This window comes from Sturnira hondurensis, unplaced genomic scaffold, assembly GCF_014824575.4.
Source record: "Sturnira hondurensis isolate 20B ecotype Veracruz unplaced genomic scaffold, ASM1482457v3 Scaffold0009719, whole genome shotgun sequence".
Lineage (NCBI taxonomy): Eukaryota > Metazoa > Chordata > Mammalia > Chiroptera > Phyllostomidae > Sturnira > Sturnira hondurensis.
In genome coordinates this window covers 7,533,759-7,561,711 of record NW_028082350.1, presented here as the reverse complement: position 1 = coordinate 7,561,711, position 27,953 = coordinate 7,533,759, and the positions used below count along the sequence as shown (strand labels likewise).

General features: G+C 38.3%; 1 long non-coding RNA gene across 2 annotated transcripts; it reads right to left on the bottom strand.

Annotated features, from left to right (window-relative positions):
* Window positions 1-14: 14 nt before the first annotated feature.
* Window positions 15-27,787, bottom strand: LOC118994713 (uncharacterized). Of its 2 annotated transcripts, none has more exons than XR_005068125.1 (2): window positions 27,682-27,787; window positions 15-797 (listed from the first exon to the last, which is right to left on the bottom strand). It is a non-coding gene; the product is annotated as an uncharacterized LOC118994713 (long non-coding RNA). The 2 variants fall into 2 exon arrangements; XR_005068124.1 differs by lacking the exon at window positions 27,682-27,787 and adding an exon at window positions 3,945-4,400.
* Between the last annotated feature and the right edge of the window lie 166 nt (window positions 27,788-27,953).

The following is a 27,953-nucleotide window of genomic DNA, read 5'->3' as shown; positions in this document are numbered from 1 at the left end:
CAGGACCCAAAATATGTGTATACTTTTGGGGCTATTTATTAAAAATTGATTATTACCCAAGTTGTTACATATACTGGTAATTCATTCATTTGCACATGACAATACATTGAATGGCTACTACGAATATGCTGCCATCACCCATTGTAAATGGTTTGATGACCATGCGAGGAGAATGTTAACCAGATTGGGACTTTTCAACAGTGCTTACAAAAACATTTTGCTTAGGAAATGTAGATGTGCAGCTCAAGGGAAAAGTGGCAAAAACAGCAATGCCCATCTCAGTGAGTTCCTCTTCTGTCTGGAGTCTTGGCTTCTTATGTCCGGCTGCCCTGATAGCTCTTCAAAGCCTTCAGACATAATCTTAAAAAATGTTTTGTCAAGCTTGTTCAATTGTTCTTGGAGAGAAGACCAGTATGTACTAGTCTATCATGGCAAGAGGTTTGTACTTTGAGTTTTTATGGTAAAGTCAAATGACTTAGTAGCCACAGAATCCCCGGGGTTGTGCCACAGTCCAAAGGCCCCCGTCACTTTCAGCTTCAGAGCAGAGGCAAGTTGCCCGCAAGAAAAATCTGGTCAGCTGTTCTTCTAGGTCAGCCACACGCGAAGCTCAGAGCAAATCACAGCGGCAGGGCCATCATCCCATCTAGCTAGGAAGAGCAGACGCTTGGCAAAGCCTGCTATTAGGAGCAGCTCTGAGCTATGCATAGGCGTTTGAAACCTCTGAATTTTTCCTGTTTGATCTTTTTTGGTCTGATTGTTACAGAAATACTAGGAAACCTGAGACAATTTGCTCATACCTAAAGAGAGAAGTAAAAATTAGTGTGGTTATTCTATTGTTTTGGGCAATGTTTGTGTTATTATGTGAAATATCTTAAAAATCAAATTCCTTTCCACCTCTCCACCCCAATACACACACATACACACAACACTCCACCCCAAACCCTCCAAACTTGATGTATAAATTTAAATTTAAGGCACATCAAGAGAATACCACAAACTCCTTTCTCGACTTTAATTGACCTAAAATACTGCAAGAACCACTTTCTGTTTTCTGAGTTTTCAGGGTTTTTTTTTAAAGAAAAAGAAAAGTGAAATTGTATGACTAAAACACTGAATGTACATTTAACAAAATAGTTGACTAATTCCTAAAAAAGGCAGAGTGAGAGAATTAGAAAATAAGTTTGTAGAGACAAAATACAGCTCACTGATCTCCTTTCAGTTCAAGTTTAATCTCTTACTATATTAAACTAATATATTCTAACTTCTGAAAATTTTGTTTTGCTAGATTTATAAGATTAGCCTCAAAAGTTTTAGAAAAGGAAAACAGTGAAAATTCAAAATATGTGAATCTCTTAACCATTAATTATACTTTGAAATAAGCATTTATCAATATCTTGGTGATCTTGTTTACATAGCAACTGTATTGTAATGCATTTCTGCTGAAGTAATGTTATGTTCCCTTTTTGAAAATAATCATGGCCTATTTTGATTGTAGCATGGGATTTCACTATTTAAGCAATTCTGTAACATATTTTTTTAAAAAGGAATTCCTTTGGTAAAGTCAACTCTTCCTTTCCATTTATGTTTTCCAAATTTGAACAAGCCCTTATTAAGCTTTAAAAAAATGAAGCAGCTGTTTAAGAGTAGGTATGAATTATAAGTAATTCTCACATCCTATCCAAGCAAAATGGATTGCATTTGAGATGATTTAGTGGATTTTGAAAACACAGTTAGAGCCTTTGATATTAATATATACATATTTATGTAAATTAACTGTGGTCATTATCATCCTCTATGAGTGGGTGGGTTGATTGGTTGTCAAGAGTGTCACTCCACAGAAGGGAGAAGGGACACCTGTCTCCCTATGTTTCTGAAAGGTAGTCCCCAATACTCAACATGCCCTCAAATTTTGCGATAATATGAACTCATGTTTTAAACATAGCTCGACAAGTTTTCTGTGTGCTCATTCCCTTTATTCACTTTCCTTTGGTCGTTGTCTAAAGCCAGACCCCTGCAGGTTACTTTACTCAGACATGTTTGAGCCAGACCGCCAGGAACCTTTCCCTGTAGCTTAAAAAAAAAAAACATTTCTCAGATGTATAGGAATTCTTATTTGTGGAAAATCTGCATGAATCTAAAATTAAACGCAACAACAGCAATTCATGTCGGAAAGAATTTATAAAGAAGGAAACCATGGCAACAGAATCATTTATTTTTAACCACACCAATCCTTATCTCTACTTTCACTCCAAATGAAGCACCCTTAAGCCATAGCTTTTTTGATGCTGTCTTATTGCAGTTGTAATTCTGCGAGAGTCAAAAATAGCAACAGGAATTGTCATATTTGTATTACTAAGTACTGTGCAAGCCATGCTTCTCTTCATATTGACTTGCTCACATTATCCTGCGAATGGCTTGTGAGGAGCTGGTGAGGGTATTGAGAGGAAGCTTGGGTAGTGCATCCTACAGGGTCAATGCCACTGCTGATGTCAATGACATGCGCTCCAGTGGGGAGATTGAGGTCCTCCTGATTCAACGATTCTAGTTCCACATCTTATCAGAGGTGAGCTGGCCATGCAGTGCAGGAACAAATGAAACTGCAGCATGTTCCAACATAGCTTCCTTCGGCTCCCAGGAACGCTGTCTGCACACAGTGTCTAGAAAGCTCTGATTTTTGCTGTACTGCTGCTGATCTTACTCCCATGTCACCACACCAGAACTTACTCTTATAATGTAGATGCTTCGCATAAGCAAAGGATTCCGTGCTTTAGGCAAAGGCTGTTTTGTTAAAATAGTTTAAAGGTGCTTATCAGAAGTTTTTGCATGATTGATAGCTCTGAGAAACATAAGCTCATTTTCCTACAAATACTTTAAAAAACAACTCACTTTCAAGACTGTTATGAGCCTAAAAATCTAGTCGCTTGTTTTCATAAATAGCAGTTGATCAGATATGGTATTTGAAATGTGTCTTTCCTAATCCCTTTGTCTATCTTGATTTCTGTGAGCTAAGTTGCATGAAGAACTCAGGGTGTCCAAAGATAGTAATTCATCTTGAGCTGTTCCTTCCCGAAGAGCCCTCAGAGAAATGCAGACTTTAGCTTTGAAGATCAAAGACTTGGGCAATAGAAACAGGCACAAGAATCTATCTGAAGGCTTGAAGGGCATTAACCCAATACATCAATTGACTCACATGGAAAATTGATCTTATATTTTCTGAAATAAATGGGAAATCCGATTGTTCAAAGGACTCTGGCCCAGTTATCTGTGAACCACGCTCAGAGTTAAATAAGAAACTGCAAGAAGGCTCTGTCTTAGATAGATTACATCAAGCAAACAGAAGCATGGGTTCACACTAACTTCTTCCTTATTTAGCTCATTCGTTTCTGTAGCTCAGTTTCTAGAGTTCCCCTTCACCCCCTTAGGTTGGTCTGCAGGTCAAATTGCCTGACACGGCTTCACTGCAGCCAAAGTTTGCCAGTTAAGGAGAAAAATCTCAGCCCCCAAATGGAGTCACTAGTGCTCACTCTGTGACACCTGAATTTAGATTTAATGCGTGACCTACTTGCAGGTTCAGCCCCTCCTAGGAATGTGACCTTAGATCAGTAAGCCTGGAATTTCCTGATCAACACTAAGAAGAGAATCTTCCTCGTAAGACCCCTGATGCCCTTCCCCCTCAAAGAAAGATGCTGTTGCCTGAAACAATCTTTTCTTTGTTTTCGCTAATAACTTCCTTTCCCCACCAGGTTCTGCCTATAAAAACCTTTCATTTTCCACAATTTCTTTGTGTACCTTCCTCTTTACTAGATGGGATGCTTATCGATTCACAAATTGTTCAATAAAGCCAGTTAGATCTTTAAATTTACTAACTTTTGTTCTTTAATACTAGGTATATTTGCTTTGGCAGATTCTCACATAGGTACTTAAGGAACAGAATGAATATTTACCCACGGCATTAAGTACTCTGGTTTCTCTGAAGTAAAGGTAAACGAGAAAAAACGTTATTTAGAATTACTTCTTTCAAATCAGAGAAAGCCAAAGGTACATCATTTTCCGCCTTCAGTACAGAGAAACAAAATCTTTCTCTCTTTGGAGGAATTAAGAGTTGAAAAGCAGGAATATCATGCAGTTTCTCTATTTCCAGAGCTGCAGTTACTTTATTTTCTATGACTGCTTCTCTGTTTCCACCATTTCCCATTTTGGTAGGAGCTCTGAGGATATATTCAGCAAATATTAATTTTGTCCCTACAAAGTCTGAGTCACTGGCCATGAAAAATGTGATGTGTGGAAGCTGGGCTGGGCAAGCACAGTAACAGGAGGGGATTCAGGTATAAATGAGGTTTGAACAAGCATCTTTCACCATCCTAGGGAGACGTGCAAAAAAGTGCTTATTCGGCAATAAAAACAACTATAAGAGCACAAAAGTAAAGAAAAAGAATAGAATTTTCCCCGTTAAATTTTGTGTAATATTGGTAAATGACCATCCTTGAAACAAACCAATTTTGATACTATAATTTAATGAACAAATAAGAAAAAATAAAAGATTCTTTTTGAGCTTCTGGTCAGCTTTGTGATAGCCGAGCCTCAGCAATTTGGGTGCTTTTGCATTGAAAGAATTGCTAAGAAGTCTAACATTTTAAATTATTTGGATGTGACATTGGAAAAATTTTAAACATACTGATTAGGTAAGGCAGTGGCAGGGGAAATTTTGAAACGTTTGAACAAATCGTGCCAGTTCTTCAGTGGATGTAAGTATTTAAACTCTTTTCCATTGTCAGCACACAGCATAATGAAAAGAACCCTGAAGCTAGCATAAGAAAATTGAAGACTTGTCCTTCAATATTTTGTTTATAGCCAACCTATTCTCAAGTGGATGTTTTAAAGGGCCTGATGTATATAGGATGATGATGAAAGTATGTGAGGCCATCAAGGCCAAGGGGGAAAGAAGCAAGGCAGACAATGACTGAGATTAAGGCAGAGGTGTGTGTGTCTGCGTTTGAGATGTCTGCACTGGCCCATGGCCAGGAGAGAATTGGTGCTTTGCCTTCCAGCTTCTGACCACTGTCCTAAAGGGCAAACAAGCACTTACACAGTTCACATTATCCATGAGCTGTATTATAGTAGCTGTTCAGAAGAAGCATAATGATCCCTGGTACTCAGACTTGAAAGAAATTTTTCCCTCCCTTGATTCCCCATAAAAAGTCAGTGAATCATCTCCTGAAGCTCCTGGGGCGCATCCTCACTATGAGCTGGGGGCCTTTCATGAGAATCTACCTCTTCTCAGGCCTCTGGGGTCTCTTCCTACCCACTCCGCCACTCTGGAAATGAAGTCGCATAACCTCTTGCTGACCAAGATGCTTCAACTGAAAAACTTCTTGGGCTCCATCAGCAGTAAATTTTGTTCTTGGATTCTGATCATTATAATACGTCCTTAAAAAACTCTTCTTGCTAACATTTTTCATCCTAGAATGACAAAATATTGTTGAAATAAGACTGGGTACTCTGCTTGTATGCCTGTATTCCAACATTTTCCTACCTGATCACCATATCAGACTGAATCCAGGATGGAAACAGGAACAGTCATTTGAAAAAGGAACATTTGCCCTGGCTGGTGTAGCTCAGTGGATTGATCGCAGGCCTTTGAACTGGAGGGTTGCGGTTCGATTCCCAGTCAGAGCACATGCCTGGGTTGCAGGCCAGTTCCTGGCAGGGGGTGCAAGAGAGGCAATTGATATTGATTAAATTGATATTGATTAAAGAAATTGATATTTCTTTCCCTCTTTCCTTTCCTTCCCCTCTAAAGATAAATAAAAAAAAATTTTAAAAAGAAAAAGGAACATTAAATATGACGAGGTATTAACTGGTAGCAGTTGAGTCACCAAGAAGAGGGGATAAAAGTGAACCCAGAAGATGCCCTTGGGCAGAGAGACTGCACCCAATGCAGGAATGCCTTGGGAGGGGGCCTCAACAATAAGGGTGAGATTGAGACTTCACTGGAGAGGGGTGACTGGGCCCGCCAGAGGGCAGGGGGGTCCGCCAGGCCACTCCAGGCCAAATCTAGTCAGAGCCAGCTGGTAGGGGGAAACCTGGGCAGGGCTGCCATGCAGAAGGCCTCCCACTGCGGTCCCAGCAAAACTCACTGAAGGGCAGGTGCCACTGGACCTCCTCCCGCCCATGTGCCTCTGTGAGCCACCCCGAGGACCCAGAAGAGAGAAAGCAACCAAAAACCAAGTGAAGTTTCCCTTTGGCACCTTTTACTGACATAGTTTCAGCTGGCCAAGGAGAAATCCTCCGGGGTTCCAACTCCAGGATCATAAAGCAGGGTAATGACGTATGAATTTGGAGCTCAGAGGCAACAAATTGATCACTGGCATACCTTCCTTGCCCCAAGTCATTAAATACCAAAGCACGTAGTGTGCATTTTCACAATGGCCATTATCCGTTTATGCTACAACATAGGAAGGAATGCATTTCACAATATTCAAAGAGTTGGGACAAGAAACAATGGCAATGGGGTCTTGGGCATTACTGATTTCTCCAACAGTACCAGAGACAGCTCACAAGGAAGGTTTGTCAAATGAGCATAACATATTGCTCTACCGACTTTCCAATATTCATAGCATGCAAGTTTGTTATTTAGATCCACGATTTTCAACTTGTTCATCTCAGGGCACGCGTACACTAAAATTTTGCAATGCACCAACGTACTATATTTTTGGCTGATCTGAAAAAATAGGCGTACTGTTGATTTATACAAACCAAATAGCTATTGTTGGGTTGGCTGTTGTCGTTTTTTAAATTTGACAACCTCAGGGAAAGGGGGTGAGTGCCCCTGATTAAATAGTTGGGTATTGAATGCTCTAAAATTTCCTGCAGCATGTCAGCTGAAAAACCCCTGATTTAGACCGTCATGATATTGCTCTGTAAGCCAATAATCATCTGAAAAAAGAGACCATACGGTGGGTACATGTTAATTCATTTATTCAGTTAGCTAACAAATATTTGATGAGTACCTACGCTATGCTAGATGCTAGGAATAGAGAACGAGATCAGAAATTCAATGCCCCAAAGATTACACAGTGATAAGTGCTGTGAAAGCCAATTATCCGGAGATTTCACCTACTCAGGAAGGTTGGGGAGCATTCCCTCAGGAAGTGCAATTGAAGGTGAGCTGAAAGGGGGTGTGGTGGGAACAGCATCCCAGGACCAGGGCACAACCTGTAAAAGGACCCTATGATGGCAAGAACATACATGAAGGGACTGGAAGGACTGTGCGCCTGGGCCTGGGGACCACGGCCAGGGGTAACTGAGGGAGTGAGTTCTCTAGCTGTGTGCCTAAGGCTTCATGTGAACCCTCACTCCCTGGGTCTCCAGCCTGCTGGCCCACACTGCAGATTTGTACTTGGCAGCCTCACTAAGTTTGTGAGTTGCTCTTTATAGTAAACCTCTTTCCATATATATCACACACCTCTTGGTTCTGTTTGTCTGAAGCACCCTGACTAAGACAGATTTTGATGAGTAAACATCACGAGGCTTCCCTCGTCATACTTCCCTAAGGCTTTCATCTCTATCTGCGTAGTCCTCTGTTGGGGGCAATTGGGGGACATTTGGGGATGTCCGTATCCAGTTCCAGTTGTCACCAATGGAGAGGGTGACATTGGCATCTAGAGGGCAGAGAGCAAGCCAAACCTTTCCAAATGAAAACGATAGCTCCCCACAACAAAGAATGACCCTAGTTAGATTTTCAGCAATTGGAAGGCTGAGAAAATGTGCTCTGTTTGCATGGATAGCCAGGAAAACATCTTCAGCAGGACTGGGGGTGAGGGGCTGAGGTGAGGCGGTGGGAGTGGAAGCTCGGTGAGAGGTTCAAAAACATCTTCTCCAGAGGAAGTTGATAGTCGATACCCACTCAGGTCGAGGGGGTCTTAAGAAATTCTGCTGCCAATATTAGCCTTGTAAAACATTAAGTAAAATTTGCTTATTATCTTTCGTAGTGCTATTATTTTAAAATCATAGCTTTCAGAATTCTAGACTCCATCCCTGAGGAAGGAGTAAGTGAACAGCAGCATTATTCAAATGGCTTCACATAACAGGAAATGTTAAAACACAGATAATGTTCATCATTTAGTTTTAGCTTATTCAAACAACATGGTACAGATTTCTGTGAAATTAAAGAATCAGTTTTCTGTTGACTGAACTTTCAGACTTAAAACACATTTTCAGCTAAGAATGCAACAATTCCCCCAATTCCTAGTTCGGTGTTATTAGAGCTACAGGAAGTCGTAAATATTCCAGTAGACAGGTAATGAAAACTGAATTCTGAGAGTTCTAATTGGAAGCCAAAATCCCTCAGGTAAGATCTGAGGAGAAAGGACCCCGACTGCTGTGGGACGTTTTTGGTATTACAGGGATGGGTGTAGACATTAGGAAGAAGACATTTGTGGATCACAGTGTGTCACCTCGCACGTCACAGGACGTTTAGATGGGGGGTAGTCACTCTATCAGGGGTGTCCAGCCTTTGGCGTCTCTGGGACACACTGGAAGAAGAGTTGTCTTGGGCCACACATCAAATACGTTGTGACACATAATCACAAAAAATTATCTGGATGTTTTAAGTAAATTTACTTTTTAGTGTTGAGCCGTGTTCATAGCCATCCTGGGCCAGGGGCCACAGGCTGGACACCCTGCTTGCATTCAATTTCCCTTCCCTCCAACTCAGGAAAGGCAACTGATATGTTAACAGTTGGGCACATTTTTATGGAATGTGTTCTGTCTAGAGATCATAAAATGGTCAGTTCCAGAGATACTTCCATAAAAGATTTATATTGAGATTTTAAAAAGAGATCTGTTTCCAACTCTCTTTTAAAATGAATTACAAATATTGAAAAGTCTTTGTGGAAAAGGTTTTCCCCAGACCTGTCTGAGTGTTTGGGAAATGGAGGACTTTCCTTATAAATCCTACTTGAACTAGGTAGATTGGGCAGCCTACAGCGAACTTCGCCAGGGAGCCAGTTTTCACTGTACTTTCAAAGTAGCCAGAACTTCTTCTGATCCTTAGAGGGAGAGACTGGAGGACTGGGCAGGGTGGGGAGGCCGGGGTTTGAATGGATGCTGCAAACCCACTGGAAATGTCTAGAAGTAAAACTGTCCCTTAAATGGGTATTTAAATACTACTATCTTAATGCCAACAGAAACAAAAACATTTCCCATGTGAGTTGGGAAATAAGTAGCCACGAAAGTATTCCTTAAGTAGACAAATTCTAGAGTATTATAATCCACGAGATTCCATTTGTTCTCATCTTGGTGACAAACTATACATCACTCTGTGTTAGGTTAAGCTCTCTAGACACTTTTATTAACCTCTGTCTTCGAGCTTTTCCTCCTCTATTATCTGCCTAAAACAAACAAGCAAGCACACAATCTAGAGCAGCGATTTTCAACCTGTGTGCCGCAAGAATTTTTCAAGCAGGCAGCACCTGACTGCTTATTCGGGGGCACTGACCTCTTTTTTCCTCAATTGTCAGATAAAAACATGACAACAGCTGACACGACAATAGCTGTCTGTGTGAATGAATCAAAATTATAACTATTTTTTGTCAGGTTGGCAAAAGCTGTAATATATTTTTTGGTGCGCTGCAGAATTTTAGTCATTAGTGTCTGTGTGCCCGGAGATGGAAAAGGGTGACACTTGCTGGTATAGAGCATTAGAAAAGACCGTGACAACTGAAGTCATTTCATTGCTACCCATCAGCAGAGTGCCTCAGATCCTTAGCAGCTGACCTCGTACACACGAAGTAATATTTGAATCTCCGGATGGCAAGTACAAAGTAGCTGAATATTCAGTCTGCAGGACTGCTTGGCTTCCTCATGCGGACTTGAGTGGGCGCCAACACGACATTTTACTCCCAGTGTGTACACATAACCACCTTTCACTCACAGTCCTGATAAGAGAAATTGCATTCGGTTGGAAATGGAGGCAATCGAGATAGTGGCGAGAGGGAAGTGTTCGGGAACACACAGTTGCGGAGGCGATGCGATGCCTGCCATTCCTAATGACTGGCCTGCAAAGAATCAGGGTGCAATTTACAAAAGCACGGACCTTCCTACCTCCGCAGCATCACATTCTAAATCAAAGAAAACATTTTTAAAAGAGGAAACATGTGGCCAGCTCACAACTGCAGTCCCCGAAATCAGTCTACTCCACTGGAGGACCCTTTAAAGGTTACAGTCTTTCCCTCCAGGCTTGGGGCTTTCTGTTATTTCGATGCTTAACCTCTCTTTGCCAGATTGTTGGCTGGCAAACTGTTTTCAAACGTTTATACGCCTTTTGCTTATGTATTCCAGGGAGGAAAAGTCTTTTTGTTATAGGTAGTAAAAATCAAGCCAAACAGATAGTCCGGGGCTGTAATTTGCGAAGGTCAAAGGTCATGACAAGTGAATGACTCCAGAGGCCTCGAGGTCAAAGGTGCAGCTAGAATCCCACAACCTCCATTAGGGTTTTTACATCACAAAGGAGAACAGAGCTTTTATAAATCCCGTGAAGGAATCTATAGGCATGCTCACATTTTTTCCCCTGAAAATTTATTTCCAAATGATCCTGCCCATGATTATTTTCCCCCTTGACACCAAGTGGCATGAAATAGGCTTTTATGTAAATTGAATGTTTTGTTTAGTGTTTCCTTACTCTTCTGTATTGGCAACCTAGAGGAAGAAGAACTGAGATGAATATGTGATTTTTAAGTGGAAAATAAGCACAGTTTTAGAAGAGCAAAACCCCAACCAAAGAAGTGCATTTATCTCCTTTGTTATTTCCTTTTTTATATCCCATGTATATTTATTGAATGCACCTAAATTTTTTTTTTCCTTGAAAAAATAACTAAGAGCAATAGTGATTCTTTTGTGCTTTCCACGTGGGGTCTCTCTTTTTGCTATGTTCTTAATACAGGTCCAAAATAAGTTTTTGTCACAGGAAACAATTTGGTATCATCATTCTGTGTTCTGTTTTGTGTTTTTGCTAATTTAAAACAAGGAAAACATCAGTAAGGGCAGGGCCACCCTTTAGGTCAGAACGTCTGCGGTGGATCCCGCGATACTTGTCTACGCCCTGTGAACTGGAGGAAACGGTAGAACCTTACTTTTCAACTCCATTGGTTTCTAACCTCTCAGAAGCACTTAATTCCTCACAGAGGAGGAAATAGTCACGCTGTGGAATCCTGTGGCCCAGGAAGGGTAATTGGATAACATCTTTTGAAAGATTTACAAGGCTGCCAAGGATTTTTGCCAGCTTTAAACCTGATTGATTCAGTGTGAAAAGATCTGAACAATCCTGACCTGAAAGTTTAAAGACAGACCTTTGCTGTGAAAGTATAATTTAAAGCCTGTAATAAAATTGTATTGGAAAACACCACATTAAAGAACACAGCTGTAAATTGCAAAACTGAGCATTATGTTAAAGGACATTTTTCCCCCTTAAAACCTCTGAAGGATCCCTAATTGTTCACCAGATAGTTTAATAATGAGCTGTTTTTGTTTCTGCTTTGTTCTTTTTCCCTCTCCTGGAAGAAGTTCCTAAAGGAAGACAGGACTATCTAACTCATTTGCCTCCCTAACCAAGTTTGACTTTTTGGTTGCACATATAGACAAAATTTATACAACTTTTTATTTTATTAAGTAAAATAAAGAAATGTAAAATTCCACTTATCTTTAACAAACAGAGAGTAGATTTGTTCCATATTTTAATTTTTCAAAGTGCTGATTCTCATCATATTTTAATTTCCATTTTGACAAACCATATACACTCATACACTCATAACTGGTGCAAGATTTTGTGAGTAGGCTCACATGCTTGTGATGACTCAGAGAGATTAATGTTTAAACATCTTCCAGCTAATTACTCCAGGCCATTAATTATTTATCCAAGTCCATAAGTCTTTCATCTATTTTAACCTCTCCCTTCTAGTTCCCATTTTAGAAGAGGCAGGTTTAGAAAAACTAAAGCATAAAAATTTCAAGTAAACAAAATTAAGCAGAGTACATACATCTTTTCATTTTCCTTAGGATCAGAGAAAAATTGAGGCTACGGTGTTCAGACAAAAGCCTATTTGTCTTTAAACAATACTTCCTTTGTGACAGGTTCACTCAGTTGGTGTTTCCTTCTCAAATTTCAGTTTGAAGGATTTAGGGAAAACTGCCCTGTACTCACTTACCTGTGATTTGGGCCATAGCGATATGCCATTGGCCTTTTGATTCTTAGAATCATAGGAACTAGTCTTAGGTGTTTAAAATGGAGATCTGGGCTAATGGGTACTTTTTCACTACATACATATTTACACGTGGCCAGAAACGATTGCCTTTTACGTAGATTGGTGAGAACACTCACTTTTCAACAAATTGAAACCTATTTTAAAAGACAGAACAAAACCAGAACAGCGGCACTAAGGAAAGAAGTTTCAATCAGGAAATATGTAAAGGAGGAGCCCTCTTCTTGTAAACTCCTTTGTGGAGAGAAAAGCCATTCAGAGAGGAAGGAGGGGACAAGACGCGGGCTCTCATATTTCTTTCCTGAAGAATTAGCTCAGGTTTTAACCCCTTCCATGCTCTAACTAGAGTTACGTGTCTAAGGTAATTCAACCGCCCGCTTCACAATCCGCCCTGTCTGGGGAGTTCGAACCATTTCCCCCCATTGCTCCAGTCATCGAGAGTTGAACAAATTCCACTGTATCAACTGGAGCTGGCGAGTCCAGTGTCTGCGGGGTGTGTTTATTCCATTGGTCTACAACAGTTCTCTCTGCTGGCAGGGTCCCCAGAAGCTTTTCTTCAGAACGTTCTGGTCAGGGAAGCTGAAAATTGTTAACTACTGAAGAAATACCCCAGTGGGAATGAAGAGGCAGATTAGGAATTGGCGATGAAAATAGTTTTTGATATGCTTGTGTCACAACGAATATCTTTATACAGGTCATCCTCCGATAAAGGCTTAGAGGCAGCCTTTGCAAGGGGCCTGGTTTTGAGCTCTGGCGCCACCTAGTGGAAAGGAGGAGGAAGAGAAAATGCAAAAGGTCTGACTTGAGTCATTCATTGATGGATCAAGACTATTGTCTGATCAATTCCCTTCGAATCACCTCATATAGGCTGCCTGGGGCGAGGCGGGAGGGTGTGTGTCTGACACACTAGAAGGAAAAGCTCAAATTTTCTTTCATCACTTTGGTTTTCCCTGCTCCCCATCCTTTGACAGCCCCCTCACTTTGATGGGGGCGTGGTCTTTGTCACGTGTGCGATGGAATATTGTATCTTGGGAGGACTGCACGGATTTGTGCATCTTTTTATCCTGAGATGAAAAAAATCCCAAAGAACAAGAATGGAAACAGACTACTGTCTTTTAGGAGAAAAGACATATATGCATATATATGTGTGTATGTATATGTATATATACACACACATACATACATACACATACACACACACTATATATATTCTACTCCTAATATATATACATATATATATATATGCACACTCCATACAGTATAAATTATTGATAATAGAAGCACTTTTACCATCTTAAACATTCAAATGATTACTGTTATTTTGATGTAAAAGCTATAATTTAATGTTTATCAGATGTCTTAGGTGCTTCATTTGTATCTTCTCTAAATAGAAGATTAAATATCTTCAATTTTCATTTTACAGGAGAGAAAACTGAGGTGCAGTTGATCTGAATCCAGGATATCTGAGGATCAAGTTCAAGGTCTCAATCTTTGCATTTCCTCCTTGTTATTAACTCATCAACTTAAACTTTTTTAAGTTAATAGGATCTGTGAAGCATGAGATTATTATATTAGGGAAAAACTGTCTACATTTAAGAGAGAATAAATTGAAAGAGAAAGCAATTAATTGCTCTTAATGTAATGGAGATAATCTAAATACTTGTGGAGAGGTGACTTCGTGTATGGAAATTTACAGGAAAAAAGGCCTATTTTCTGAATAAGTAATCATAGCATTAATTTTGGTGCTTTTAAATTTTTAGCTTTTTCCTCCATGCATTCTTAAAACTCGATATTTTCTACCCAAACCATCAGTGTATCATTATAGGTATGTATATTCTCTCTCTCAATATGTTACACACATATTCCATTATTTATTCATTAAACAACTGAGAATCATTGCCTTGGCTCTCTTCACTCATTTAGAAATCTCTCAGCTCTTCAATGTTTGAAATGGAATTATAATCAGTAGAATAACCTGCAACCAAAGAGGCTATCAGTCAAACCCTTGTTGGGGACTCACTGGCTATTTGTGCCTCAGTATCTTCTACTTGTACCTTGAGAACTAAAGCAGAACCTACCAGGGGGGAATATTCGGAGAATTAAATGCAGTAAGGAATGTCAATAGTACACTCCTTATGGGGAAAACTTAGGAGTGCAGGTTCCAAATCTTTGTTCACTGGTAAAGACGCAGATTAGTTTATGGGGGAAGGGTGGTGGTGGTGTGGGTTCAACTCCAGCCCTCCCTCAGCTAGGACCCACTGAACCCCGCAGTGGCTGACCTCCTGCTCCAGGTCAGTGCAGCTGACCTCCCCAGTGCAGAGAGCTTTCCCTTCAACGTGTGCTGGCCTGGAGGGAGGCTCAGAAATAGGGAAACGGAGATCTAACGAAACTGAATTATTGAAAGATCACTGAAGTCCCATACACTAGCAGGGCCCTGATGGGAGCACTGTGTAATAAGACTGGAACAGCCATGAGGAAGATTTTCAAACGCAAAACTTTTTCTCTACGGTTATAATCATGAGTGTAATGATTTCTGTGTGGCCGTGGGGCTATTCCATGGATTGCTTAGATTTCTTTCTTGTGTATTATTCAGAAGATTAACCTTTATTGTTTTTTTGCCATTACAAGATTCCTTAAGGAAATCTGAAGAGAGACACAAATGTTTTGAATCATTATTCTGCAGTGCTTAATTTTCTGTGCTTAGCATGTATTGCAGTATTTATACTTGAAAACGCTTTATTTTAAAATAACTTTAGGTAATGGTTTTTGAAATGGCTTTTTAAAAATGGTGCTTTTGGGGGGGGGAAATTATTGTAGCCATTGTGTAAAGCAAACAATTAAAGAAGGATTTGACAATTCCAAAAAACAAAACATTCTGCAGAGCATGTGGAAAGTCATTTACAATCACGCTTTAGAATTTAGCTGTTAGTGTTACTGGGGCTAGTTGCACTGAAAGTGTCATCACACCCAATGGGAGTCCTGCTAAGGATGCCCACACTGCCCGTGAGAGGTCTTTAAGGAAAGAGTTGAAAATAAAACCTCAGGACAGCTTTTTGATTTGAAATCTTACTTTTTTTGTCTGTGAATGTTATTTTTGAGGAAACTTCCATGTTATTGCAACATAATAAAGAAATGAGACAATAAACCAAAAGAAATGTTATTTGGCCCCCAAGTAGCAGGGCAGTCATTTTAAGAGGCACGCGAATTTCCCATGAGAGAGTGGGGACTTTCAGCCCAGTCTCCTTGTTGGTCTATTCAAGAGACTTGTCAAGCACCCATTTCATTGCAATGCACTGTTTTTATTTTTAATAGTTTTTAATCAGTCACATACAAGTTATTGTGTTCTGATGATTAATCTTGATTTTCTTCACTACAGCATGGTTAATATCCTTGTAAATATTATCCTGGAACATTTTGAATTCTTAGTGAAAACTTCTTCCCCTTCAGGCCATGGACGGAAGAAAGGGCAGATTTTTGGTCTCTTTAGTAAAATCGTAGCCTTGAAAAGCAGGTTGTTTTCATGAGATTTTCTTTATTTATGCCTTCTGTAAGTGTAACAGGAAATAAAACTGGAGGCCCCAATGTGTAGGGTTTTATTCTCCAGAGAAGACAACTTTTCCGATACACAGACACAATAAACTCTTCTATTGCCATGTTCTTTAAAACCCACAGAGCTCAGATAACTATTTTTCAAATTCTGCTATGGAACAGCAATATTTTCAGAATTGCATTTGAATCATTAAAAGAAGGTTAAAATCAGTTGAATATAAAATTACTCAGCAATATTCATTTCTTCAGGTGTGTGCTTTGAGGAATTTGGATTCAAGCCCAGTGACACTGCATTTTACATATAAGATGGTGGAAAATCAATTAATCTTCTCAGAGTTAATAGAAGAAAGAAATAATGTTGTATATTTTATGTAAATAATGTTATGTACATATATATATTTATGAATATATATATATTCAACAATGGCTCATAGAAAGCATTCATAAATGTAACCCAAGTTACAGGTCTATAGTAGTAATTTAGATAGGCAAAATATCAAATTAACTGAAAATCTCCCCATGCTGTGGTATTCTGGACATATCATCATTTTCTGAAACAGGCATATTTCACTCCAATTTGTGTGAGCCCAGCCTAGGGAACCGGATCACTAGTAGTTTGAGTGACTGCAATAATAGAATGAACATGTTTAACAACGAATTGCTTGCCTTTCATCCATTCATTAGAAATATATTTAATGAGCCTCTGCTATAAGCCAGAATACGGTCTAAGCAGTGGAAATAGAATGGTAGACAGTCTTTGCCTGTACAGAGCTTACATCCTAGGAGGTAGAGATAGCCCAGCAAATAAGGAAAGAAACTATTCACTAAGTAAAATTACTTCAAACAATGGTAAGGACTTTGAAGAAAATCCATCAGGGTCATAAGTCAAGTGATTGGGGGTTGGGTCCACTTTGGGTTGTTGGGAGCCAGGGAGGTCCTGGATGAGAAACTGGCATCTGAGAAGACAATGAAAAGACAATAGGAGCCAGTGAGGAAAAGATCTGAGGGATCACTGTCCCCAGGAAGCAGGAACTGCAAGGCTCTAAAGAGGGAAGGAGCTTGCTGATTTGCACAAGAAAGACAGCTTATAAGGTTCAATAAAGCGCAGGAGAGAGGGAGAGGGAGGGGGGTTCAGGCCATGCGAAGCCTTGGCTATAGTAAGAAAGTTTGGGGGGTGCTGAGTGGGTGAATGAGGCATCTGATTAGCAATTTGAAGATCACTCTGGCTACTGTGTGGAGAATGGCCATAAAGGGAGTCAGAAGTAGAGACTGGAGCTGCCTTGGGAGGTTATTTTCATTTACAGGGGTTACTGTGTGCTTGGATTGCGCTTTGGAGTTGGACAGAGTGGATGTTACAGGCCCTATAATGTATAGGCTCAAACAGGGCCTATTTGGAAGCAACGTTGGTCAGACTTCTCCTTAGAGAAGATGAGGAAGGAATCTAAGACAACTACAAGGTTTTTTGTCTTGGACAATCGGGCAGTTGTGATACCATTTACTGAGATGAAGAACTTTGAGAAAGAAGATTCATGCAACGAGGAAAAATTTCAGAGTCACATGGCCAACTTGAAGTGTGGACATTGCTCCAAGTATGGTGTAATTAATTGGGAACTGAGAAAACCTGCCACTTCCTTGATCCTTCTAAAATACCCTTCACCTTCTAGGTCACGCCTAATACTCTGTGCAAAACCTGGAGTCTTTATGCTTCACATATACCCACAAACCCATATCTACGATACTGAGTTCCATGAGCTTGGAAAACTAAAAAAATTGGGTAACTCATTTGATGGCAAAACTCATCTTACCTAATGACATTTGGTGGCAAAGTCCAGCTTGAATTTAAGTGAGACCATATATAGCTTTCGTCCCTCTCAGTATTAAAATTCTTACATTTCCATCCAAAATATTTGTGAGTTTGATCACAATGTTCCACTGTAGACCCTACTGGGGTTATATAGTATATGGTATAAGTACAATATGATCTTCATAAAATCAAAAGAAAATGAAGAATTCTGAAACACCTCTATTCCAAAGTGTTAGAGAAAGGATGATAGAGATTGTACCCTAAACTTGAAATTGACCAGTACTTTATTATGTGCTTTAGCAATTGTTATAAAAATATGGGATCATTTTCTGAGAGAAGAGAGGGTTTACAAAGTGTACTCTGCCCAAGGGATGATAAATTGGGGAAGCCAATTTTGCTAACATTAAAATCCTTTTTTAGATCCTAGCATGGAGGACAGTGAAGGGGACGCCAATGTGATGGATTTTGAGGGCAGGAAGGTTGCTATTCTTATGAAAGGAAAAGTTACAGATACAGGTTAAGTCCATCCGCAGGTGTTTCACTGTAGCTCCTAAAGAACTGTGTCACGATGCCTAATTCAGTTTGCCCAAGTTAACACAGAGAAAGTGAAACACTTAATGTCATCAATTCTAAGCTCAACATGGCCCATGTGATTATTTTTCTGAAATTGGGGTATGTCTTCTAGTCCATGGGACCTTCAAGTGGACTCTGGTCAGATGGAAGTGATGATGTGCATTGTGTGAATATACTTGACCTCAATGCTGTTTCTGGCTGCGTGACAGAGAAACTAAAACCCTCAAAATCTCAATCATAAACTACGTAAGAACCTTAATAGGATAGTGTCTCAATCCATAGTGTCTTAGTCTATTTTTATTGGGATAGTTGTCTGCTATAACAAAAATACCATAGGCTAGGTGACTTATAAACAACAGAAACTTACTCCTCACTCTTCTGGAGGTTGAGAAGTCCAAGATCAAGGCACAGGCAGGTCCCAAGTCTGGTGAAGACCCAATTCCTGGTTCACAGACAGCTGTCTTCTTGCTGTGTCTTCACATGATAGAAGGAAGGTGTCTGGGTCCTGCATTATGAGGGCTCCACCTTCATGACCCAATCATGTCCCTAAGACCCCACCTTCAAATGTCAGTACTTTGGGGATTAGGTTTTAATATATGAATTTGGGGGAGGGGCAGAAGCATTCAGTCAATAGCAGAAGGTATTGACTGTTACCTACAACCCTTCATTGTCAGCATCTATTCAAGAAAGCACCAACCTCAAAACCTGTAGAATGTCAGTAACTTGTAAGAAGACCCCAAAGACAATATTGGGGCATATTTTAAGATCATCATCAATGCTCCAGATAGCACAGAGAATGATATTTGATGGGAATACAAAGTATTAATGATTCTTTGTTGGAAGTGATCCAAAGAGTAAAATCCTCTGAGGGTGTGGGATTCCTTTACCAATTTATTTTTTACTCTACTTTCATTTTTTATGAGCATATTAGAGTGAGATATGAAAAGTATTATATGCATATATAAACCTGAGTTTTCAACAAGTATAAAATAAAAATTCTAATTTATAATAAAGTACTGTATTAGTTTAACTGGCTGATTTAAAAAATAACTCTAGTTTCAAGCAAGCAAAATATCACCAAAGACACTGAAATAGAGAACAAGAGGGGAAAGGGGAGGGAATTTCAGAGGAAATGGGGGAGGGATTTAGAGGAACATATATAAAGAACACATGGACAACAACTGAGAAGGGTGGAAATGGGAGGGAGGGGGGAGCACAGGGGGGATGGGATGGGAGTAATAGAAAACTGTACTTGAAAAATAATTAAATAAAAAATTGGAAAAAAAATAACTCTAGTTTCATCCATGCTGTCACAAAAGTAAGATTTCCTTCTTTTTCACTGTCATGTAGTATTCCATTGTGTGTGTGTACAACAGCTTTTTTATCTACTCATCTACTGATGGGCACTTAGGCTGTTTCCATGTCTTGGCTATTGTAAATAGCACTGCTATGAACATAGGGGTGCATATATTCTTTTGAATTGTGTTTTGGGATTCTTTGGATATATTCTCAAAAGTGGAATTGCTGGGTCAAAAGGCAGTTCCACTTTTAGTTTTCTGAGGAAACTCCAAGTGTTTCACAGAGTAGTTTTATCAGTCTTCAGTCCCACCAACAGTGTACTAGAGTTCCCATTTTTCCACATTCTCACCAGCACTTGATCCTTGATTTATTAATGATAGCCATTTTGGCAGGTATGAGATGATATCTCATTGTGGTTTTAATCTGCATCTCTCTGATAGATAGGGATGTTAAACACTTTTCAATATATCTATGGTCCATCTGTATGTCCTCCTTGGAGAAGGGTCTATTCAGGTCCTTTTCCCATTTTTTAATTGGCTTGTTTGTCTTCCTGGTATTGAGTCATAGAATGCTGTTATGCTAAGTGAAATAAGCCAGTCAATGAAAGACAAATACCATATGATCTCCCTTATAAGTGGAATCTAATGAACAAAATAAACTAACAAGCAAAATAGAATCAGAAGCACAGACACTTGGAACTGACTGGCAGCTGTAGAAGGGGAGATGGCGGTGGGGACTGTTTGGAAGAAGGCGAAGGGATTAGAAATAGAACATATATGCACGACCCATGGACATGGACAAGGGTGTGGGGATTGACTATGGGGGTGTGGGGCAGGCTGGGGAGGAGGAGAGCAAAGGGGGAATAATCGAGGCAACTGTAATAGCATAAACAATAAAACACATTGAAGAATTGAATAAGTAAATGAAGAGCTCTATGGGAACCAGTGGTGTATCTTATAACTGCTAACATCTTAAGTTTTATGAGATGCCATTCCCTTTACAGAAAGAAGCTTAAAGGACTTCGGGTTGGGGAGGTTGACAGTGGAAAAGGAAGAGATTTCAAAATCAGAATCTTCAACCTTTTTTTCCCTTGAGTCCAGGTTCCATCCCTCAATTTTCCTTTGGCTTTTTCCTGGTAGGCTGATGCTAACCCCTAAATGGAGTATGCACTTCATTAATTTCCAGCATTTCCAGCACATAAACCTCTGAGTACAGGTCAAAGATTGAACTTTTGGCCACAAGCAAATGAAAGGGGTGTTTTCCCAATGACAGTGTATGTCTAGAAAGGTTAGGCATTATTTTCAAGAGTTCTTTCCAAATGCAAAATAAAGTTTGAATTTATATTTTTTAAGCCTTCAGACTAAAAGGGTTTTCTTTTATAATTCCACTATTAAAAGAAGAGTTTGAGACCATATGTATAAGTTTTTGATGTGCAAATTGATGTAACTATAAGCTGTCAAAAATAACATTAAAATGAAAATTTTCTCAAATTTTCTTAGCCACAGCACATTAAGTAGCACAATTCATTTTATATGTAATTTTCCTTGAGTTTCACAGTGATTAGGACATTGGTTTTCAGATTCTTTTAATTTTGCTTGTATAATCTGAATAAAACTGCACTCCGTCGAAGGCAGTTCAAACACGCTAACTTGATTAATAGAAACACAAATCTTAATTTCAAAAGTATTGGAAAGTTCAATGTCTTTGTTGATGTTTTCTGTAAATGTTTTTGACATGGTTAGAGAGCACATTTTTTAAAGTATACTATCTACAGCCTCAAGGTTGAGTGAAAGCTATGAGGCAGACTACCTGGGTATGAATTCTAACAGCCACTTTTCAACTGATTTTCACAATGCTCTAATTTTCAATGCTCCAGAGTTTCCTCATGTATAAAACAGAGGTTTCTAAAGTTGTATGAGTGTCTTGAAGGGCTTTTTAGGAAGACTAAGTTGAGTTTATATACGTAAGCCACTTAGAAAAGTACCTGTTACATAATTAGTAATCAATAAATATTTATTGTTGACATTAATCTCTAAAATCTCTTTTGATTAGTGCTGTTGCTAACAGTGGCAGCTATTTCTCAAAAGTCTTTCCTTTGTGTTTCTCAAAACTCTAGTCTATTACATTATGATACTTTTTCCAGATCACCTGATTTTTAATTTTCTCCTAAGTATAGCCCTGTTCTTTCTTATGCAAACCAACTATGATTTTATAGGCACCATTCTCCACCCATTATTCCAGTTGGCCCACATAAGTCTGGAGAAGATAAATAAAATATCTCTAAGAAATAAAGTGACTGGTAGGGAGCCGAGGTTGAGAGGTAGGTAGATTATTATTTCTTATTTTTCAGTTGTGTTTATTTTGATATGTTCTTATAGGAATGTTTTCAGTTCTAGTTATCTAGTTATCAATCTAGTTATGAACATGAAATTGTTCAGTCTTTCATCCAGTGACTGAAAATATATGCTGACAATTACTTTTAACAATTAATGGAATAAAACTCAATGGATCAAGTCTGGACTGGAAGACAGAGTGTTTTATTGATTTCTCATTACGCCTGCCTAAGTACTACTATTCTTCTTTCTGAGTACAGTGGGGTAACACATTTAGAAATGACCTACAGGAATATATTGAGGGTTCATTGTCCAGAAATAAATTTTAGTAATTTAATAACATGACAAAAATACTTATAGTATATATTTTAGTAATATATTATGCCCCATATACAATCGTATGCTGATAAATGATTAACAACTGTGTTCCCGAGCTCCCTCACCCCAAAAGCAGCAACCTGTTTTGCTTCATTTTCTGGTCTCCATGGTTTAATAATTCTGGTCTCCATGGTTTAATAATTACCATGGCCAATTTCAAGGTACCAGTGTAACATCACTGAGAAGAGCTAGGAAGATGTATCAGTTGGATATTTCCATGGTAAATATATAACAATGTAAATAACTCCAAGGACACAGATAATAGGACATAAAGTATACTCAGGAAGTGATGAGTTTGGAGTATTTACTACCTTTGCTTTTTATGCAATTTATTTAATGTTAAGTTTATGTAATTAAATGTTTGATGTGCAATCAAAACTTTAAATTTTAAATTATGGCTGTATTAAACGACTGACTTGTAAACTTCCTGAAAATTTGGGCATTGATTCTTATGAGCCTGCATGAGCTGGTACTAGCGCCGCACTCCTGTATATGCTATTTGATATTGTCCATTACAACACAGGTAAAACAATAGTGGAGCTTAAACTCCTGATGTCTGTCTTCCCTCCTCCCCCCCCTCCCTCCCTCCCTCCCTCTCTTCCTTCCTTCCTTCCTTCCTTCCTTCCTTCCTTCCTTCCTTCCTTCCTTCCTTCCTCTTTCTCTCTTTTCCCTTCCTTCCTTGGTGATTTGCTGCACAAGTCAAGGACTTAAATGGGCAGAAGTCATTCTGGACATGTTACAAAGTTACTCATTTATGGTGTTGGCAAAGGGATGGAAATAAGGTAGCATTTCATTAGAATATTTTAGTATATATTTTTTATTATATATTTTGACATGTACATATCAACCTATACACCAAGCACAATAGAAGATCAATTTTTGTTTCTATGAAAACCATGTTAAATGTGATGGAAAGACCCTAAAGTGAGTCACTGAGAAACGGTATCTAGCTATGAGCAACGACTGTGAAAAGACTGAGTGACGAAGATCAGCTGACAGTTTCTGTGTTTGATTGCTTTGCTAAATTGTTCTTGGACCACTTTAAATAAAATAAAAAAACTGGAAATTTTACATAATGAATTTCCAAGCATGGAGAATACTAATCTGTGTGTGTATTTATGTTAAAATAAATTTTGATTTAATTATTTCTAATGATTATTTGCCTGACCTCTACCCTCATTAAGTGACAAATGTAATTGCTGCAAACCCAGTGGATAACATGGCTTTGACTTTATTTAGATACATCATTTCCAAAATTTATGTTAACTAAATTTTAGGTGAAATGAAGCAGGAATATTATAAGCCACACCAGATCATTGGTACCTTTAGATGTGTCTCTCCATACAATTAAATTTGACTGAATTCAAGATAAAAAAGAAAGTAGCTAGTTCATTTCTGTTAGTGACCTTATTGCACAATTTATTTATTTCAGAATCTAATGGCTAATTTCCAACAATTCTTGCTGACATTTTGTCTTGTATGTAGTCCAGACATGATAGGTATTTCTAAGAAAAAAACATCCAAATCCTCTTCCTTTAAAAGTCTTGTCTTGAATGTGACTTTATAGATGCTTTTGAGATTCTTTTTTCATGTATGAGCATGTGTGCACATAAAGTGATTACTTAGATATTTTTATTAAATTTATTATACATTTTAAAACCTATTTTAGCCTAAAAGTAAATATATGTACTTATAATAAAACTAGAAGAATTTAGTAATACTTTAAAGAGATCTTTAATTAATGAATGGTGTTAATTAAAACCTAAATATCAGTAAATATTTTAAACTAAATTCTCATTTAATGTAGCCCAATATACTTTTTAAGTAATTTAATTCTCTCACTGACCAACTTTCAAGTACTGAAGTAATACCTTCACTTATTAAACTTATTAAAATGGTATTTGTAAGATTCATTAAATATCCAGTACTTTTTATTAGCATTTTACTTATACTTCCTGACTTTAAATGACTCATTGAAATCAATTATTCAGTGGCACATGTTAAATTAAAGTTTCAAGGCTGTTCTTCTAACAGGACAAATCCTCTTGAACACCATAGAAATCAAAATACGAAGAAATACAAAAATGTTAGGATATCTGGGCTTGATTTTCTTTGGCCTTTCTGTACTTTATTTTACATCTTCCTTGGGTTTAACAAGTTTTATTTGTTAAATAAACAATTGTATCATCCCAAGTAATTTGGGGATACCATCTCGGTTGGCTATGACTGAATAATGAATGACCAGAGATATTTGACAGGATGTCCATTGGACCCTTTTTCTTGGCAATGATGGAATACCCTAGGCCCCATTTATAATCTCCCTAGAAACCCTAGAGGTTGCTCATGGGAATCTGACCTACCCACCCACAATGGTATATAATTTAACTGGACTTTGCATTTCTTGGCTCTTAGTATTTAAATGGCCTCCTTTGCAAGTTATGAAAACCTTCAAAATTTAGGGAATTCTGCATTCATTTAATTTCTTTTAATCTTTTGGGGGCCATAATACTTTTGAAAATATAATAATGCTATTGATTAAAATGTGAATACGTCCCATGGTTTTATCTATTTGGCCAAATCTTCAAAGATTTTTCTACTGTCAGGAAAGCATTTGAGGTTTTACATCAGTTTGAACAAAATCGGTGGTTCTATGGCTTTACCACCAAAAGAACAGAGTAGACACACGCTGAAGGGAATTCATCAGGGCTTTTGTTCAGTCCTCCTGTTCTGATTGTGTAACTACTCTCTCAAAAAAGTGTCTTCTCTATGAACTCAGATATTATGCCTATGGAGTGAGAATAGGGATGGCCTTGTTACATTGTATGCTTCTCTAATTGTAACCACCAGATTGGACAATAAACTTCCTTAAGCCCTCAGCCCTTGGATCACTTTTGAAAAAGAATCAGCATCACCGATTTCCTATGAAAATATATGAAACATTAATACAGTAGGCACATAGATCAACGATGTTTCAGCAGCAAACTATAGTAAAAGCATAATATGTCTACAAGAGGGACTATGACATGCAACCATGTGGCAGAGGGGGACAAGGGGAATGACCAGGAGGAGAGACAAGTCAGGGAATGCTATACAATGCATCATTATTTCAATCCCACCTTCATCTCTTTCTGCATTTTGATGGAAATGGCTTGAAAATGATATTTTATTTTACTGCCTATTGCTAGAAAATTTACTACACAAATCATAACTGAAATAGCAATCAGAAGAGCTGAAAATACACTCATAAATCTTAAAAATGGTCTCCTGCGGTGAGATTGGGGGTAGGCTAGTCTAGTCAACTGTCCATAACCTGGGACAAGGAGGTGGTGGTTCTACTAGTAAATCTGTTCAACAGTCATTTCAGAAACTACCAGCCCTTTGAGTTTTTGCTTTATCTAGATCTCAAGCAATTATACTTTTCTTTGTGGCCATCCTTACATGCTACTTAAATTGCCCTACTTATTGCTCAACCTCTTGAAAGTATTTTCCAACTAAAATGTGCTTTTCTCACGAGGAAAATCTTATGCCACCAGGCCATGGTTATACACGTAAATTGAAGTAGAACACTGAACATTTTAAGTCAAATGCATTTGACCTTTGTTTTCAGGAAAGAGTTTGAGTTAGCATAGTTCCAATTGTATTTGCTAAGTGGTTTCGTTTGAAACAAACTTCAAAAATGCTCGTCAGTAACGATTAGCTTTGAGGGATATATGTCTTTTGTACACCAGTGTTTTCATTTTATAGTTGTTTTCTTTGTTAACACCTGTGTTAACCACATCCACCCAGCTGATGGATGGGTCACAGCTGTAGTGTTATTAGCATTGGAAAGCGGATGTTAATCTAGACTAGAATATAGGTTTTCTAGTACAGGGAGAGTGAAATGCTAAGTGAACCCGAGTCCATTATTTATGTCTGATGACTAGAAAATTCATGCCACCGAAAGATCTCATTTATGAGCCTGGAACAGATGCAGGGCTTAAGACAAAAGCACAAGCAAAAGATAAATGCACAAAAGGGTATGTGTGCATGTGTGTAGAAATTGCTTTGTATTATGTTGAAAATAGCTAAAAGGTCAGGTAAAACTCTTACATGAAAATTACATAGATACTACTTCAAAAAACAGTAGTTTTTCTTTAAAAAATACTTTAAAAGTTTTCCTTTAGTAGGCAAGTAAAAATTTTTTTTGAGTAATTTCTTCTCTTCCTTTCTTAAGCCAGTACAACTCTAAACCATTCTAAAATCTGTTGTCCTTTATTTAACAGTTCAGTCAATGGATGTATTTAAACTGATTCATAATGCCGACCACTGTTTGATTGGTGATCTCCTGGACTATCTTTTATATAGGCTTTCTGAGAAACACAAAATTATTTGAGAAAATTTGGTAATTGGGAGAGATGTCCATTATCAAAGTAAAAAATTGAGCAAAATATAAAAATAACCATGACAATTAAGGATTTTTAAAAAAGGAGAATGCTTTTACCATAATTCAGATTCTAGGCGAGAATAGTCATCTGTAGAATTATCTGAAAAATTACTTTTATACTTTAATTCATTCAGATAGTATATGTTTTGGCTTCATTGATAGTTCTTATTATTTTCATCTTAATTATGATCAACTCCAATATTTATGTATTTTGGTGAAAGTGACTTATATTTTATTGTTTTCATTTTTTTAAAACTTAACATTCCTTTGGGTTATTAATGAAGCCAGTTGTCAGCTGTGGTTTGAATTTTTGCTATGAATACTTAACTGCATAGTTCCATTTCAGGGTGAAATTCATAACGGAATTGGGTGTGCTGCGTGTCCTCTGATTTGCTTCCCATAATTTGAGGAGGGGTCAGAATTATGACTTCTGTGACCACTTCCGTGTGAGGGATTCAGCACCAATCAAACGTGCTCCCAGCCTGGATCAGTAGAAGTTATTATTGTTGTTCTTCATTTTGAAATTAAGAAAGCAGCCTGACCTCACCTCCTGGAAACATTTGAAATCACCCACTGACTTGAACGTGCCCAGTGTGATAGCCCTGCGTGTCTGATGTGATGGTGGCTAAAGCAGCCTAGAGCTCAGAAAACAAACCAGAGCCACTGAAAGACTAGGATAAACTAGGATGAAAATCATACCCTCAATTTTCAGAGAAAGAATTTCCATTTCCCATGAAGCACAAGATAACACTCTGCTGACGGTAACTCATTTTCTGCGCTAGAATACTTACTCGTAGATACAGCCCTGAAGACGGTGAGTGGCATTGATAGCAAATACATGAGCAAGAACCATAAATAACCTTTTGTGCCCAGAATAGAGCCTTTTAATTTGAATATTATGTAAGTGATGTCTGAAGTCCCCTGAGAGGAGTAAATATAATGGGAGTAAGGAATAACACCATTTCTAAAAAAAAATTGTGCATCTGACTTGTATTACTTAAAAAATATTCTTTCATCTGTGACATTCTTTGAGGTTGAGAAATACAGTGCAACAAATCCACTTACCCCAAATGCAGTGGCTTTTCATTGTTGTTGCTTTTGTTTTAGCTTAGGTTTCACCAGTGAGAGCTGTTTCAGCAGGTTCTACTATTAAATCAGTTCAGTGCAGAGTTCTTCCTCTGGTGAGAGACAAAGTTTGACTGAAGGTCTCTTTCAACCTTGAAAGGGTCAGTTAAATTTTACCCCAGCCACTGGCTTTATTGTCTGTGTTGCCTTGAACTGCGTTTCAAATAATAGGACCCCTGCTCTACTTTTAAATCTAGTACTTTCGAGTGTTC